This window comes from Mustelus asterias, chromosome 16, assembly GCF_964213995.1.
Source record: "Mustelus asterias chromosome 16, sMusAst1.hap1.1, whole genome shotgun sequence".
NCBI classification, from domain to species: Eukaryota; Metazoa; Chordata; class Chondrichthyes; order Carcharhiniformes; family Triakidae; genus Mustelus; species Mustelus asterias.
Window position 1 is genome coordinate 98,476,565 of NC_135816.1, and position 16,410 is coordinate 98,492,974.

Sequence of the window (16,410 nt, forward strand, 5' to 3'; positions counted from 1 at the left end):
GGGGGCACTCCTCATTGACGGGGGTATTCCTCATTGATGGGGGAGCTCCTCATTGATGGGGCGCACTCCTCATTTACAGGGTCGCTCTTCATTGACAGGGGGCACTCCTCGCTGACAGGGGGCACTCCTCATTGATAGGGGACACCTTTCATTGATAGGGGGTACCCCTCATTGATAGGGGCACTCCTCATTGATAGGGGGCGCTCTTCATTGACAGGGGGCACTCATCATTGACAGGGGGCACTCCTCATAGATGGGGGGGGGGAGCAGTCCTCATTGACAAGGTGCAGTCCTCATTGACAGGGATCACTTCTAATTGACAGGCAACACCCCTAATTGACAGGGATCACTCCTAATTGAAACGGGGCACTCCTCATTGACAGAGGGCACTCCTCATTGACACGGAGCACTCCTCATTGACAGGGGGCACTCCTCATTGACCGGATCACTTCTTGACAGAGGCCACTCCTCAGTGACAGGGTCAATCCTCATTGACAGAGGTCACTCCTCATTGACAGAGGGCACTCCTCATTGACAGGGGGCACTCCTAATTGACAGGGGGCACTCCTAATTGTCAGGGGGCATTCCTCATTGTCAAGGGGCACTCCGCATTTGTAGGGGGCCCTCCTCATTGACAGGGGGCATTCCACATTGACGGGCCAGGCAGTCCAAATTTACAGGGGACATTCCTAATTTACAGGGGTTACTCCTAATTGACAGGGGTCTCTCCTCATTGACAGGGGACAGTCCTCATTGACTGGGGGCACTCCTCATTGACTGGGGGCACCCCTCATTGACTGGGGGCACCCCTCATTGACTGGGGGCACTCCTCATTGACAGGGGGCACACCTCATTGACAGGGGGTACTCCTGATAGACGGGGAGGCGGCATTCCTCATTGTCAGGGGGCACTCCTCGATGACAGGGGACACCCCTCGATGACAGGGGACACTCCTCATTGAAAGGGGGCACACCTCATTGACGGGGGGCACTCTTCATTGACAGGGGGCACTCCTTATTGACAGTGGGCACTCCTCATTGACAGGGTCACTCTTTGACAGAGGGCACTACTCATTGACAGGTGGCACTCCTGATTGATGGGGTGGGGGGGTTGCACTCGTCATTTTCGGGGAGGGACTCCTAACTGACAGGGGTCACTCATCGTTGATGGGGGTCACTCCTCATCGACGGGGCAGGGACTCCAAATTTACAGGGGTCACTCCTAATTTACAGGGGTCACTCCTCATTGATGGGGGGCGGGGACAGTCGTCATTGACGGGGAGGGGGACGACTCCTAATTGACAGGGGGCTCTTCTCATTGACAGGGGACACTCGTAATTAACAGCGGGCACTCCTCATTGACAGGGGGCTCTCCTCATTGACAAGGGGCACTCCAAATTAACAGCTGGCACTCCTCATTGACAGGGTGCACTCCTCATTGACAGGGGGCACTTCTCATTGACAGAGGGCTCTCCTCATTGACCGGGGGGGGGGGGGGAGACACTCCTCATTGACGGGGGGGGGGGCACTCCTCATTGACAAGGAGCATTCCACATTGACAGAGGGCACTCATCATTCACAGGAGACACTCATCATTGACAGGGGGCACTCCTCATTGACAGGGGGCTCTCCTCATTGACAGGGGGCTCTCCTCATTGACAGGGGGCACTCCTAATTAACAGCTGGGATTCCTCATTGATAGGGGGCACTCCTCATTGACAGGGCGCACTACTCATTGACAGGGGGGTGGGGGGACACTCCTCATTGACGGGGGGCACTCTTCATAGAGGGGGGGGCACTCCTCATTGACAGGGGGTACTCCGCATTGGCTGGGGCTCCCTCATTGACAGGGGGCACTCCTCATTGACAGGGGGCACTCCTCATTGACGGGGGGGCACTCCTCATTGACGGAGGGCACTCCTTTTTGACGGGGGGCACTCCTTTTTGACGGGGGCACTCCTCATTGACAGGGGGCCCTCCGCATTGACAGGGGACATTCCACATTGACGGAGGGCACCCATCATTGACAGGGGGCACTCCTCATTGACGTGGGGCACTCCTCATTGACAGGGAGCACTCCTCATTGACAGAGGGCACTCCTCATTGACAGGCTCATTCCTCATTGACGGGGGGCACTCCTCATTGATGGGGGGTATTCGTCATTGTCGGGGGGAGTCCTAATTGACAGGGTCACTCCTAATTGACAGGGGGCACTCCTCGTTGACAGCGGGCACTCGTCATTGACAGGTGGCACTCCTCATTGACAGAGAGCACTCCTCATTGACGGGGGGCACTCCTCATTGACGTGGGGTATTCCTCTTTGACGGGGGGCGCTCCTCGTTGATGGGGCGCACTCATCATTTACAGGCCAACTACTCGTTGACAGTGGGCACGTGTCGTTGACAGGGGGCACTCCTGATTGATAGGGGGCACACCTCATTGACCGGGGGCATTGCTCATTTACGGGGAGCACTCCCCATTAACGGGGGACAATCCTAATTTGCAGCGGTGACTCCTCATTGATGGGGGGGGGGGGGCACTCCTCATTTACAGGGTCACTCCTAATTGACAGAGGGCACTCCTCATTGACAGGGGGCACTCCTCATTGACAGGGGGCATTCCTCATTGTCAAGGGTCCCTCCGCATTTATAGGGGGCCCTCCTCATTGACAGGGGGCAATCCTCATTGACTGGGGGGGCACTCGTCATTGACGTGGTTTGGACTCCTAAGTGACCGGGGTCACTCCTAATTAACAGGGGTCTCTCCTCATTGACAGGGGACAGTCGTCATTGACAGGGGGCTCTCTTCATTGACAGGGATCACACCTCGTTGACAGGGGGCCCTCCTCATTGACTGGGGGCACTCCTCATTGACTGGGGGCACTCCTCATTAACAGGGGGCACACCTCATTGACAGGGGGTACTCCTGATAGACGGGGGGGTGCACACCTCATTGACGGGGGGCACTCTTCTTTGACAGTGGGCATTGCTCATTGACGGGGGCACTCCTCATTGACAGTGGGCACTCCTCATTGACAGGGGCACTCCTTATTGACAGTGGGCACTCCTCATTGACAGGGTCACTCTTTGACAGAGGGCACAACTCATTGACATGGGGCACTCCTCATTGATGGGTGGCACTCGTCATTTTCGGGGAGGGACTCCTAACTGACAGAGGGCACTCCTCATTGACAGGGGGCTTTCCCCATTGACGTGAGGCACTCCTCATTGACAGCCTCATTCCTCATTGACGGGGGCCACTCCTCATTGATGGGGGGTATTCGTCATTGACGGGGGGAGTCATAATTGACAGGGTCACTCCTAATTGACAGGGGGCACTCCTCGTTGACAGCGGGCTCTCGTCATTGACAGGGGGCACTCCTCATTGACGTGGGGTATTCCTCTTTGACAGGGGGCGCGCCTCGTTGATGGGGCGCACTCATCATTTACAGGCCAACTACTCGTTGACAGGGGGCACATGTCGTTGACAGGGGGCACTCCTCATTGATAGGGGGCACACCTCATTGACCGGGGGCATTGCTCATTTACGGGGAGCACTCCCCATTAACGGGGGACAATCCTAATTTGCAGAGGTGACTCCTCATTGATTTGGGGGGGGGCACTCCTCATTTACAGGGTCACTCCTAATTGACAGAGGGCACTCCTCATTGACAGGGGGCTCTCCCCATTGACAGAGGCACTCCTCATTGACAAGGGGCACTCTTCATTGACAAGGAGCACTCCTCATTGTCAGGGTCACTCATTGGCTGAGGGCACTCCTCATTGACAGAGGGCATTCCTCATTGACAGGGTTGCCCCTCATTTACAGGGCGCATTCCACATTGGCAGGAGCCCCTCCTCATCGACGGGGCAGGGACTCCAAATTTACAGGGGTCACTCCTAATTTACAGGGGTCACTCCTCATTGATGGGGGGGGGGGGAGGGGGCCACTCGTCATTGACGGGGGTGGGGACGACTCCTAATTGACAGGGGTCTCTCCTAATTGACAGGGGGTTCTTCTCATTGACAGCGGACACTCATCATTCACAGGGGCTCTCCGCATTGCCAGGGGGTACTCCTCATAGATGGGTGGGGTACTCTAATAGACGGGGGGGGGGGCACTCCTCATTGACAGGGGGCTCTCTTCATTGACAGAGGGCTCTCCCCATTGACAGGGGGCACTGCTAAGTAACAGCTGGCACTCCTCATTGACAGCGTGCACTACTCATTGACAGGGGGCACTTCTCATTGGCAGAGGGAACTCCTCGTTGACCGGGGCGGGGGGGGGGAACACTCCTCATTGGCGGGGTGCACTCCTCATTGACAGGTGGCACTCTTCATAGGCGGGGGGGCACTCCTCATTGACAGGGGGTACTCCTCATTGACAAGGAGCATTCCACATTGACAGAGGGCACTCATCATTGACAGGGGACACTCATCATTGACAGGGGGCACTCCTCATTGACAGGGGGCTCTCCTCATTGACAGGGGGCTCTCCTCATTGACAGGGGGCACTTCTAATTAACAGCTGGGATTCCTCATTGACAGGGTGCACTCCTCATTGACTGGGGTGGGGTGGGGGGACACTCCTCATTGACGGGGTGCACTGCTCATTGACAGGGGGCACTCTTCATAGAGGGGGGGCACACCTCATTGACAGGGGATACTCCTCATTGGCTGGGGCTCCCTCATTGACATGGGGCACTCCTCATTGACGGGGGGCACTCCTCATTGACATGGGGCACTCCTCATTGACAGGGGGCCCTCCGCATTGACAGGGGACATTCCACATTGACAGAGGGCTCTCCTCAATGACAGGGGGCACTCCTAATTAACAGCTGGGACTCCTCATTGACAGGGTGCACTCCTCATTGACAGGGGGCTCTCCTCATTGACAGGGGGCTCTCCTCAATGACAGGGGGCACTCCTAATTAACAGCTGGGACTCCTCATTGACAGGGTGCACCAGTCATTGACAGGGGGCACTTCTCATTGACAGAGGGAACTCCTCATTGACCGGGACGCGGGGGACACTCCTCATTGACGGGGTGCACTCCTCATTGACTGGGGACACTGTTCATAGACGGGGGGGGGGCACTCCTCATTGACAGGGGGTACTCCTCATTGACAGGGGGCATTCGTCATTGACGGGGTGCACAGCTTTATGACGGGGGGCACTCCTAATTTACACCGGTCACTGCTCATTGACGATGGGGCACTCCTCATTTGCAGGGTCACTCCTCATTGACGGGGGTGCTCCTCATTGACAGGGGGCACACCTCATTGACAGGGAGTGCTCCTGATAGACGGGGGGGGTGGTACTCCTCATTGTCAGGGGGCACTCCTCGATGACAGGGGGCACTCCTCGATGACAGGGGGCACTCCTCATTGACGGGGGGCACTCTTCATTGACAGTGGGCATTGCTCGTTGACGGGGGGCACTCCTCATTGACAGTGGGCATTCCTCGTTGACAGGGGGCACTCCTTATTGACAGTGGGCACTCATAGAAATCATAGAAACCCAACCGTGCAGAAGGAGGCCATTCGGCCCATCGAGTCTGCACCGACCACAATCCCACCCAGGCCCTATCCCCGCATATTTACCTGCTAATCCCTCTAACCTCCGCATCTCAGGACTCTAAGGGGCAATTGTTTTTCACCTGGCCAATCAACCTAGCGCGCACATCTTTGGACTGTGGGAGGAAACCGGAGCACCCGTAGGAAACCCACGCTGACACGAGGAGAATGTGCAAACTCCACACAGACAGTGACCCGAGCCGGGAATCGAACCCAGGACCCTGGAGCTGTGAAGCAGCAGTGCGAACCACTGTGCTACCGTGCCACTCCTCATTGACAGGGTCACTCTTTGACAGAGGGCACTACTCATTGACATGGGGCACTGCTCATTGATGGGGGGCACTCGTCATTTTCGGGGAGGGACTCCTAACTGACAGGGGTCACTCCTCATTGACAGGGGTCACTCCTCATTGACAGGGGGCACTCCTCATTGACGGTGGGGGCACTCTTCATTGACGGGGGGCACTCTTCATTGACGGTGGGGCACTCCTCATTGACGGGGGGCACTCCTCATTGACTCGGGGAACTCCGCATTGACAGAGGGCTGTCCTCATTGAAAGGGGACACTCCACATTCACATGGGGCACTCCTCATTGACAGGGGACACTCCTCATTGACAGGAAGCACTCCTCATTGTCAGGGGGCACTCCTCATTGACAGGAGGAACTCCTCATTGACAGGGGGCATTCCATATTGACAGGGGGCACACGTAATCGACAGTGCACACTCCTCATTGACAGGGGGGCAGTCGTCATTGACAGCGGGCACTCCCCATCGACGGTGGTGCATGCATCATTGGCTAGGGGTCACTCCTCATTGACAGTGGGGCACTCGTCATTGACGGGGGGGGGGGGGTGGCGTTCGTCATTGACGGTGAGGCACACCTGATTGACGGGGGGGGGCACTCCTCATTGACGGAGTGGCACTCCTCATTGACAAGGGGAATTCCTCATTGACAGGGGCCTCCCAATTGACAGGGGGCATTCCTAATTGACGGGGGGCACTCTTAATTGACATGGGGCACTCCCAATTGACATGGGGCACTGCTATTTGTCAGTGGGCACTCCTACTTGACATGAGGCACTCTTATTTGACAGGGGGCACTCCTTATTGACATGGGTAGCTCGTATTTGATATGGAGCACTCCTAATTGAAAGGGGGGAGTCCTAATTGACAGGGCCAATCCTCATTGACAGCGGGCACTCCTCATTGAAAGGGGGCAACCCTCATTGACAGGGGGGCACTCCGAATTGAAATGGGGTCACTCCTAATTCACAGCGGTCGCACCTAGGTGATGGGGGCACTCCTCATTGACAGGGGGCACTCCTCATTGACGGTGGGGCCACTCCTCATTGACGAGGGGCACTCTTCATTGACGGTGGGGCACTCCTCATTCACGGGGGGGCACTCCTCATTGACACAGGGAACTCCTCATTGACAGGGGGCTGTCCTCATTGAAAGGGGGCACTCCTCATTCACATGGGGCACTCCTCATTGACAGCGGGCACTCATCATTGACAGGGGGCAATCCTCATTGACAAGGGACAATCCTCATTGACAGGGGGCACTCCTCATTGACGGGGGGGCACTCCACTTTGACCAAGGGGAATCTTCATAGACGGCGGTGGGGGGGGGGGGGGGGGGCACTACTCATTCACAGGGTGGCACTCCTCATTGACGGTGGGGCAATACTATTTGACAGGGTGAAGTCCTCATTGACAGGGGGCACTCCTAATTGACAGGGACACTTCTAATTGATAGGGGGCCACTCCTAATTGACAAGGCGCAATCCTCATTGACAGAGGGCAGGCCTAATTGACAGGGGCACTCCTAATTGGCAGGCGGCACACTTGATTGACAGGGGGCACACCTCATTGACAAGGGGCAGTACTCGTTGACAGGCGGCACTCCTCATTGACAGGGGGCACTCCAATAGACAGGGGGCACTCCAATTGACAGGGGGCACTCCAATTGACAGGGGCCACTCCTACTTGACAGGGGCCACTCCTAATTAACAGGGGGAACTCGAATTTGACGGTGGGGCACTCCTAATTTCCTGCGTCACTCCGAATTGGCAGGGGGAACTCCAGAATGACAGAGAGGATTCCTAATTGACAGGGGGCACTCCTAACTGACAGTGGGAGCTCCTAACTGACAAGCGACACTCCTAATTGCAAGGGGGTACTCCTCATGGACGGTGCGGCACTCCTCATTGACGGTCGGACACTCCTCATTGACGGTCGGACACTCCTCATTGACAGGGGGCACTCCTCACTGACAGGCGGCACTCCTCATTGACAGGCGGCACTCCTCATTGACAGGGGGAACTGCTCATTGACAGGTGGCACTCCTCATTGACAGGGGGCACTCCAATCGACACGGAGCACTCCAATTGACAGGGTGCACTCTAATTGACATTTGGGCGCTCCTCATTGACAGGTGGCACTCCTCATTGACAGGGGGCACTCCGCATTGACAGGGGACACTCCAATTGAGGGGGGCACTCCAATTGACAGGGGGCACCCCAATCGACACGGAGCACTCCAATTGACAGGGTGCACTCCAATTGACATGGGGGAACTCCTAATTGACAGGGGACACTCCGAATTGGCAGCGGGCACTCCAGATTGACAGGGTTCACTCATAATTGACGGGGGCTCTCCGAATTGACTGGGGGCACTCCCAATTCATATGGGGCACTCCTCATTGACGGTGAGGTCCACCTTATTGACGGTGGGGCACTCCGCATTGAGGGTGGGGTACTCCTGCTTGACGGGGGGGAACTCCTCGTTGACGGAGTGGCACTCCTCATTGCCAAGGGGAATTCCTCATTGACAGGGGCCTCCCAATTGACAGGGGGCACTCCTAATTGACAGGGTGCACTCTTAAATGACATGAGGCACTCCTAATTGACATGGGGCACTGCTATTTGTCAGGGGGCACTCCTAATTGACATGGGGAGCTCAAAATTGATATGGGGCACTCCTAATTGAAAGGGGGGAGTCCTAATTGACAGGGCCAATCCTCATTGACAGCGGGCACTTCTCATTGAAAGGGGGCACCCCTCATTGACAGGGGGAGCTCCTAATTGACAGGGGTCATTCCTAGGTGATAGGGGGCACACCCCATTGAAAGGGGGCACTCCCCATTGACGGTGGGGGCACTCCTCATTGACGGGGGGCACTCTTTATTGACGGTGGGGCCCTCCTCATTGATGGGGGGCACTCCTCATTGACACGGGGAACTCCTCATTGAAGGGAGGCAGTCCTCATTCACACGGGGCACACCTCATTGACGGGGAACTCATTATTGACAGGGGGCAATTCTCATTGACAAGGGGCAATCCTCATTGACAGGGTTGCACTCCTCATTGACGGTGGGGCACTCCTCATTGACGGGGGGCACTCCTCATTGACCTGGGGGGCATCGTCATAGACGGGGGGGGGCACGACTCATTCACAGGGTGGCGCTCCTCATTGACGGTGGGGCAATCCTCATTGACATGGTGAAGTCCTCATTGACAAGGGGCTCTCCTAATTGACAGGGGCACTCCTAATTGATAGGGGGCCACTCCTAATTGACAAGGCGCAATCCTCATTGCCAGAGGGCAGACTTAATTGACAGGGGGCACTGCTAATTGACAGGCGGCACACTTGATTGACAGGGGGCACACCTCATTGACAAGGGGCAGTCCTCGTTGACAGGGGGCACTCCTCATTGACAGGGGGCACTCCAATAGACAGGGGACACTCCAATTGACAGGGGCACTCCAATTGACAGGGGGAACTCGAAATTGACAGGGGGCACTCCTAATTTCCTGCGTCACTCCGAATTGGCAGAGGGCACTCGAAAATGACAGTGAGGACTCCTTATTGACAGGGGGTACTCCGAACTGACAGTGGGAGCTCCTAACTGACAAGCGGCAGTCCTAATTGCAAGGGGGCACTCCTCATTGACGGTCGGACACTCCTCATCGACAGGGGGCACTCCTCATTGACAGGGAGCACTCCGCATTGACAGGTCGCACTCCTCATTGACAGGGGGAACTCCTCATTGACAGGGGGAACTCCTCATTGACAGGGGGCACTCCTCCTTGACAGAGGGCAGTCCTCATTGACAGGGGGGCACTCCGAATTGAAAGGGGGTCACTCATAATTTACAGCGGTCGCCCCTAGGTGATAGGGGGCGCTCCTCATTGACAGGGGGCACTCCTCATTGACGGTGGGGCCATTCCTCATTGACGAGGGGCACTCTTCATTGACGGTGGGGCACTCCTCATTCACGGGGGGGCACTCCTCATTGACACAGGGAACTCCTCATTGACAGGGGGCTGTCCTCATTGAAAGGGGGCACTCCTCATTCACATGGGGCACTCCTCATTGACAGCGGGCACTCATCATTGACAGGGGGCAATCCTCATTGACAAGGGGCAATCCTCATTGACAGGGGGCACTCCTCATTGACGGGGGGGCACTCCACTTTGACCAAGGGGAATCTTCATAGACGGCGGTGGGGTGGGGGGGCACTACTCATTCACAGGGTGGCACTCCTCATTGACGGTGGGGCAATACTATTTGACAGGGTGAAGTCCTCATTGACAGGGGGCACTCCGAATTGACAGGGACACTTCTAATTGATAGGGGGCCACTCCTAATTGACAAGGCGCAATCCTCATTGACAGAGGGCAGGCCTAATTGACAGGGGCACTCCTAATTGGCAGGCGGCACACTTGATTGACAGGGGGCACACCTCATTGACAAGGGGCAGTACTCGTTGACAGGCGGCACTCCTCATTGACAGGGGGCACTCCAATAGACAGGGGGCACTCCAATTGACAGGGGGCACTCCAATTGACAGGGGCCACTCCTAATTGACAGGGGCCACTCCTAATTAACAGGGGGAACTCGAATTTGACGGTGGGGCACTCCTAATTTCCTGCGTCACTCCGAATTGGCAGGGGGAACTCCAGAATGACAGAGAGGATTCCGAATTGACAGGGGGCACTCCTAACTGACAGTGGGAGCTCCTAACTGACAAGCGACACTCCTAATTGCAAGGGGGTACTCCTCATGGACGGTGCGGCACTCCTCATTGACGGTCGGACACTCCTCATTGACGGTCGGACACTCCTCATTGACAGGGGGCACTCCTCACTGACAGGCGGCACTCCTCATTGACAGGCGGCACTCCTCATTGACAGGGGGAACTGCTCATTGACAGGTGGCACTCCTCATTGACAGGGGGTGCTCCTCATTGACAGGGGGCACTCCAATCGACACGGAGCACTCCAATTGACAGGGTGCACTCTAATTGACATTTGGGCGCTCCTCATTGACAGGTGGCACTCCTCATTGACAGGGGGCACTCCGCATTGACAGGGGACACTCCAATTGAGGGGGGCACTCCAATTGACAGGGGGCACTCCAATCGACACGGAGCACTCCAATTGACAGGGTGCACTCCAATTGACATGGGGGAACTCCTAATTGACAGGGGACACTCCGAATTGGCAGCGGGCACTCCAGATTGACAGGGTTCACTCATAATTGACGGGGGCTCTCCGAATTGACTGGGGGCACTCCCAATTCATATGGGGCACTCCTCATTGACGGTGAGGTCCACCTTATTGACGGTGGGGCACTCCGCATTGAGGGTGGGGTACTCCTGCTTGACGGGGGGGAACTCCTCGTTGACGGAGTGGCACTCCTCATTGCCAAGGGGAATTCCTCATTGACAGGGGCCTCCCAATTGACAGGGGGCACTCCTAATTGACAGGGTGCACTCTTAAATGACATGAGGCACTCCTAATTGACATGGGGCACTGCTATTTGTCAGGGGGCACTCCTAATTGACATGGGGAGCTCAAAATTGATATTGGGCACTCCTAATTGAAAGGGGGGAGTCCTAATTGACAGGGCCAATCCTCATTGACAGCGGGCACTTCTCATTGAAAGGGGGCACCCCTCATTGACAGGGGGAGCTCCTAATTGACAGGGGTCACTCCTAGGTGATAGGGGGCACACCTCATTGAAAGGGGGCACTCCCCATTGACGGTGGGGGCACTCCTCATTGACGGGGGGCACTCTTTATTGACGGTGGGGCCCTCCTCATTGATGGGGGGCACTCCTCATTGACACGGGGAACTCCTCATTGAAGGGAGGCAGTCCTCATTCACACGGGGCACACCTCATTGACGGGGATCTCATTATTGACAGGGGGCAATTCTCATTGACAAGGGGCAATCCTCATTGACAGGGTTGCACTCCTCATTGACGGTGGGGCACTCCTCATTGACGGGGGGCACTCCTCATTGACCTGGGGGGCATCGTCATAGACGGGGGGGCGGGGCACGACTCATTCACAGGGTGGCACTCCTCATTGACGGTGGGGCAATCCTCATTGACATGGTGAAGTCCTCATTGACAAGGGGCTCTCCTAATTGACAGGGGCACTCCTAATTGATAGGGGGCCACTCCTAATTGACAAGGCGCAATCCTCATTGCCAGAGGGCAGACTTAATTGACAGGGGGCACTGCTAATTGACAGGCGGCACACTTGATTGGCAGGGGGCACACCTCATTGACAAGGGGCAGTCCTCGTTGACAGGGGGCACTCCTCATTGACAGGGGGCACTCCAATAGACAGGGGACACTCCAATTGACAGGGGCACTCCAATTGACAGGGGGAACTCGAAATTGACAGGGGGCACTCCTAATTTCCTGCGTCACTCCGAATTGGCAGGGGGCACTCGAAAATGACAGGGAGGACTCCTTATTGACAGGGGGTACTCCGAACTGACAGTGGGAGCTCCTAACTGACAAGCGGCAGTCCTAATTGCAAGGGGGTACTCCTCATTGACGGGGGGCACTCCGCATTGACAGGGGCACTCCGCACTGATGGTGGGGCTCTCCTCATGGGCAGTGCGGCACTCCTCATTGACGGTCGGACACTCCTCATCGACAGGGGGCACTCCTCATTGACAGGGAGCACTCCGCATTGACAGGCCGCACTCCTCATTGACAGGGAGCACTCCTCATTGTCAGGCGGCACTCCTCATTGACAGGGGGAACTCCTCATTGACAGGGGGCACTCCTCCTTGACAGAGGGCAGTCCTCATTGACAGGGGGGCACTCCGAATTGAAAGGGGGTCACTCATAATTTACAGTGGTTGCCCCTTGGTGATAGGCGGAGCTCCTCATTGACAGGTGGCACTCTTCATTGACGGTGGGGGCACTCCTCATTGACGGGGGGGCGCTCCTCACTGACTCGGGGAACTCCGCATTGACAGGGGGCTGTTCTCATTGAAGGGGGACACTCCTGATTCAAATGGGGCACTCCTCATTGATAGGGGGCACTCCTCATTGACAGGCGGCACTCCTCATTGACAGGGGGAACTCCTCATTGACAGGAAGCACTCCTCATTGACGGGGGGGCACTCCTCATTGACAGGGGGAACTCCTCATTGACAGGGTACACTCCTCCTTGTCAGGGGGCACTCCTCATTGACAGGAGGCACTCCAAATTGGCAGGGAGCACACCTAATCGACAGTGGACACTCCTCATTGACAGGGGGGCACTCGCCATTGACAGCGGGCACTCCTCATTGACGGTGGTGCATTCGTCATTGACTGGGGGTCACTCCTCATTGACGGTGGGGCACTCGTCATTAACGCGGGGGGGGGGGGCATTCGTCATTGACGGTGGGGCACTGCTGATTGACGGGGGGGGGCACTCCTCATTGACGGAGTGGCACTCCTCATTGACAAGGGGAATTCCTCATTGACAGGGGCCTCCCAATTGACAGGGGGCACTCCTAATTGACATGGGGCACTCCTATTTCACAGGGGCGCTCCTTATTGACATGGGGAGCTCGTATTTGTTATGGGGCACTCCTAATTGAAAGGGGGTCTCCTAATTGACAGGGCCAATCCTCATTGACAGCTGGCACTCCTCATTGAACGGGGGCACCCCTCATTGACTGGGGGGCACTCCGAATTGCAAGGTGGTCACTCCTCATTGACAGCGGTCGCCCCTAGGTGATAGGGGGCACTCCTCATTGACAGGGGGCACTCCTCATTGACGGTGGGGGCATTCCTCATTGACACGGGGAACTCCTCAATGACAGGGGGCTGTCCTCATTGAAAGGGGGCACTCCTCATTCACATGGGGCACTCCTCATTGACAGCGGGCACTCATCATTGACAGGGGGCAATCCTCATTGACAACGGGCAATCCTCATTGACAGGGGGCACTCGTCATTGACGGTGGGGCACTCCTCATTGACGGGGGGCACTCCACTTTGACCTCAGGGAATCGTCATAGACGGGAGTGGGGGGGCACTACTCATTCAAGGGTGGCACTCCTCATTGACGGTGGGGCAATCCTCATTGACAGGGTGAAGTCTTCATTGACAGGGGGCTCTCCTAATTGACAGGGGCACTCCTAATTGATAGGGGGCCACTCCTAATTGACAAGGCGCAATCCTCATTGACAGAGGGCAGGCCTAATTGACAGGGGGCACTCCTAATTGGCAGGCGGCACACTTGATTGACAGGGGGCACACCTCATTGACAAGGGGCAGTACCCGTTGACAGGCCGCACTCCTCATTGACAGGGGGAACTCCTGATTGACAGGGGGCACTCCTCCTTGACAGGGTGCACTCCTCATTGACAGGGGTCACTCCTCATTGACGGGGGGGCATTCCTCATTGACGTTGGGGCACTCCTGATTGACGGAGGGCACTCCTCATTTACGGAGTGGCACTCCTCATTGACGGAGTGGCACTCCTCATTGACAGTCGCCTCCCAATTGACAGGGGGCACTCCTAATTGCCAGGCGGCACTCCTAATTGACAGGGGGCACTCCTAATTGACAGGGGGAGCTCTTAATTGATATGGGGCACTCCTAATTGAAAGGGGGCACTCCTATTTGACAGGGGGCACTCTTAATTGACATGGGGCACTCCTAATTGAATTGGGCACTGCTATTTGTCAGCGGGGACTCCTAAGTGACATCGGGCACTCCTAATTGACAGGGGGCACTCTAATTGACATGGTGAGCTCGTAATTGATATGGGGCACTCCTAATTGAAAGGGGGCACTCCTATTTGACAGGGGCACTCTTAATTGACATGGGGCACTCCTAATTGAATTGGGCACTGCTATTTGTCAGCGGGGACTCCTAAGTGACATCGGGCACTCCTATTTGACAGGGGGCACTCTAATTGACATGGTGAGCTCGTAATTGATATGGGGCACTCCTAATTGAAAGGGGGCACTCCTAATTGACAGGGGATACTCCTCATTGACAGGGGGCACTCCTCATTGACAGGGCCAATCCTCATTGACAGCGGGCACTCCTCATTGAAAGGGGGCACCTCTCATTGACAGGGGGGTCTCCTAATTGAAAGGGGGTCACTCCTAATTGACAGTGGTCATCCCTAGGTGATAGGGGGCACTCCTCATTGACAGGGGGCACTCCTCATTGACGGCGGGCACTCTTCATTGACGGTGGGGCGCTCCTCATTGACGGGGGGGGGCACTCTTCATTGACACGGGGAACTCCTCTTTGACAGGGGGCTGTCCGCATTGAAAGGGGGCAATCGTGACTGACAAGGGGTAATTCTCATTGACAGGGGACACTCCTCATTGACGGTGGGGCACTCTTCATTGACGGGGGGGCACTCCTCATTGACGTGGGGGGAATCGTCATAGACGGGGGGGGGCAATACTCATTCACAGGGTGGAACTCTTCATTGACGGTGGGGCAATCCTGATTGACAGGGTGAAATCCTCATTGACAGGGGCTCTCCGAATTGACAGGGGGCACTCCTAATTGACGGGGGCACTCTTAATTGACATGGGGCACTCCTAATTGACATGGGACACTGCTATTTGTCAGGGGGCACTCCTAATTGACATGAGGCACTCCTACTTGACAGGGGGCACTCCTTATTGACATAGGGAGCTCGTATTTGATATGGGGCACTCCTAATTGAAAGGGGGGACTCCTAATTGACAGGGCCAATCCTCATTGACAGCGGGCACTCCTCATTGAACGGGGGCACCCCTCATTGACAGGGGGGCACTCCTCATTGACAGGGGGCACTCCTCATTGACGGTGGGGGCACTCCTAATTGATAGGGGGCACTCCTAATTGACATGGGGAGCTCTTAATTGATATGGGGCACTCCTAATTGAAAGGGGGCACTCCTATTTGACAGGGGGCACTCTTCATTGACGGTGGGGCACTCCTCATTGACGGGGGGGGCACTCCTCATTGACACGGGGAACTCCTCATTGACAGGGGGCTGTCCACATTGAAAGGGGGCGCTCCTCATTCACATGGGGCAGTCCTCATTGACAGCGGGCACTAATCATTGACAGGGGGCAATCCTCATTGACAACGGGCAATCCTCATTGACAGGGGGCACTCCTTATTGACGGTGGTGCACTCCTCATTGACGGGGGCACTCCACTTTGACCTAGGGGAATCGTCATAGACGGAGGTGTGGGGGGGGGGCACTACTCATTCATAGGGTGGCACTCCTCATTGACGGTGGGGCAATCCTCATTGACAGGGTGAAGTCCTCATTGACAGGGGGCTCTCCTAATTGACAGGGGCACTCCTAATTGATAGGGGGCCACTCCTAATTGACAAGGCGCAATCCTCATTGACAGAGGGCAGGCCTAATTGACAGGGGGCACTCCTAATTGGCAGGCGGCACACTTGATTGACAGGGGGCACACCTCATTGACAATGGGCAGTACCCGTTGACAGGGGGCACTCCTCATTGACAGGGAGCACTCCTCATTGTCAGGCCGCACTCCTCATTG